Genomic DNA, 3,314 nt, shown 5'->3' with positions numbered 1-3,314 from the left:
CTCCCACCCCACCCCCCACTCCAGCAACCCTCAGTTTGTTTCCTGAGATTAAGAATTCCTCATATCAGTGAGGTCATATGATACATGTCTTTCTCTGATTGACTTATTTCGCTCAGCATAACACCCTCCAGTTCCATCCACGTCATTGCAAATGGCAAGATCTCGTTCCTTTTGATGGCTGCATAATATTCCATTGTATATATATACCAATCTTCTTTATCCATTCATCTGTCAATGGACAATGTCATTTGCAATGACGTGGATGGAACTGGAGGGTGTTATGCTGAGCGAAATAAGTCAACCAGAGACAGACATGTATCATATGACCTCACTGATATGAGGAATTCTTAATCTCAGGAAACAAACTTAAGGTTGCTGGAGTGGGGGGTGGGGTGGGAGGGATGGGCTGGCTGGGTGATAGACACTGGGGAGGGTATGTGCTATGGTGAGCGCTGTGAATTGTGCAAGAGCACTCTGTGCTCTTTCCACAGTTTGGCTATTGTGGACATTGCTGCTATAAACATCGGGGTGCACGTACCCGTTCGGATCCCTACATTTGTATCTTTGGGGTAAATACCCAGTAATGCAATTGCTGGATCATATGGTAGCTCTATTTTCAACTTTTTGAGGAACCTCCATACTGTTTTCCAGAGTGGTTGCACCAGCTTGCATTCCCACCAACAGTGTAGGAGGGTTCCCCGTTCTCCGCATCCCCGCCAACATCTGTCGTTTCCTGACTTGTTAATTTTAGCCATTCTGACTGGTGTGAGGTGGTATCTCATTGAGGTTTTGATTTGGATTTCCCTGCCGAGCGATGTTGAGCACTTTTTCATGTGTCTGTTGGCCATTTGGATGTCTTCTTTGGAAAAATGTCTGTTCATGTCTTCTGCCCATTTCTTGATTGGATTCTTTGTTCTTTGGGTGTTGAGTTTGATAAATTCTTTATAGATTTTGGATACTAGCCCTTTATCTGATATGTCATTTGTCTAGTAAGCTTTTTGAGGGCCTTTATTTTTAAAAAAGATTTATTTATTTATTATGTTGGTGGGGGGGAGGGGCAGGGGGAGAGAATCTCCAGTAGACTCCCCACTGAGTGTAGAGCCTGACACGAGCTCAGTCTCACAACCCTGAGATCATGACTGAAATCAAGAGTTGGATACTTAACCAACTGAGCCACCCAGGTGCCCCAAAGGGCTTTTAAATTAAGGAAGGATTTCCTCATAATAAAGGCCCCAGGATGTTGAATTGAAGTGAGGGTAGAAAAGCTCTATATTTTAAGATCTTTATCCCAGTAACCACTAGCCCTAGAAACTAGCTGATATTTGTTGAATTCTAATAATGAGTCAGGGACAATGTAAATCCTCATGACAACTTAGAAAATAGGAACTATTATTAATATTACCTTCATTTTACAGATGAGGAAATGAAGACACAGAAAAATTGAGTAATGCCCATAGGTTCACCTGACCAGTGAGTGGCAGAGCTGGGATTTGAAAGTGGGTCGTCTTCCAGGCTATGGTAAAGCCCTAACTGCCTGGGATAAGATTCTTTAATTGGGCTTAAGAGCAAGGGGTGAGCACTAGTCCCCCCAACACTGTGTTTTTCACTATCACATGTTGTGAAGAGAGGGGAGCAATCAGGCTTTGCAGCCAATCCCACGTACCTCAATTTCAACACTGACCACTTTCCAAATTTACCATCGTCTGGGAATCATTTGGGAAGAGGCAGGCTTGCCAAATATCTCTGAACTTTTGTTTCCGCTGAGCAGTCCCGGGCTCTTGTCCCTCGCCTGATTCTCTTCTTTTTGTTTGGAGGGCTTGGAACCCCAAGGAACGGCATCAGCTGCTGGTCATTTTGATAGAAGGATTCACTCTGTGTTCTTCCAGCCTTCCATCTGTGCTCCCTCCCAGGATGCCAAAGCCTGGAGAATCCCTCTGACAACACTTGGAGTAAGAGAATGAGGTGATTATGGGCTGCTGCTCTGAAAAGTCTTGGGAGCTGTTGCCGGGGCAGCTCCCTGGGGCATCATCCATGTCTTGCTCTTGTGGGATGGGAACCAGAATGCCCCACTTCAAACAGACTCCGTTAGCCAACACTTGCCAGAGAAAACTGAAGACGGTCATCCCAGGGTCAGCATGATTTTAATCAAGTTTGTCTGCTTCTGATGCCAAAGAATGATGTTTATTCTCACTGTAGTTTATCCACCATGTTTAAGGCTCAGCCTGGCCTGACTTGCTTCTGCCCTCTAATGGGCTGGGTGGGTCTTTCTATCTAATCCTGTAGGAATTTTAGAACAGAATCCAATTTGAAGAAAGAAATCCCTCAAAACTTTTTTTTGTTCTTTTTTTTTTAATTGAGATATAATTGACACATAACGTTATATTAGTTCCAGGTGTACAACATAATGATTTGATATACGCATATATCACAAAATGATCACCACAATAAGTCTAGTTAACATCCATCATCACACATGGTTACAATTTTTTTTTTCTCGTGAGACCTTTAAGATCTACTCTCTTAGCAACTTTCAAATGCAGATATGGTATTACTAACTACTGTCACTATGCAGTATATTACATCCCCAGGACTTATTTATAACTGGAAGTTTGCACCTTTTGACCACCTTCACCCATTTCGCCCACTCCCTCCCCCCAACCTCTGGTAATCACCAATCTGTTCTCTGTATCTATGAGCACTGGTGTTTTGTTTTTTGTTTTTTGTTTTTTCTTTGAGATCCTACACATAAGTGAGATCATATAGTATTTGTCTTTCTCTGCTTGACTTATTTGTCTTAGCATAATGCCCTCAAGGTTTTTCTCTCATTTTTTTTGTGCTGCCTTTGTGTGTGTGTGTGTGTGTGTGTGTGTGTGTGTGTGTGTGTAGGTGTGTAGGGGGTTCATCAAGAGACAAAGAAAAGGAACAGAGAAGAGAAAAGGACTGTTTCAGGTTCACACACTGATGAGATGGCTGACAGTGGGCCTCTTGGGGCTCTGGTTACCTCGTCAGTAAAATTAGAAGGCCTGACCACATGTTCTATAATTCAACTCTTAGAGTTTATACATTTTAAGTCAGTTTTGGAAATAAATTTTCTTTCTCAACCTTTGAAAAATAAATTCCTGATTATAAGCATTTATGCAGAGTAGGAAAGGCAGAACCTATCCATGAAAGAGAAGAGAATAAAGATCACCATTTATCCCATCACCCAATATTAACTATTCTTCATTGATTGTGGATTTTTAAAATAAATTTTCTCTCTGTGTGTCTAAATGCAGATTTTCCATTCTGCCTTTTGCCTTAATATTACAGCATGA

Source organism: Phoca vitulina, unplaced genomic scaffold, assembly GCF_004348235.1.
Source record: "Phoca vitulina isolate PV1807 unplaced genomic scaffold, GSC_HSeal_1.0 scaffold70, whole genome shotgun sequence".
NCBI lineage: Eukaryota > Metazoa > Chordata > Mammalia > Carnivora > Phocidae > Phoca > Phoca vitulina.
This window is presented reverse-complemented; position numbering follows the sequence as displayed.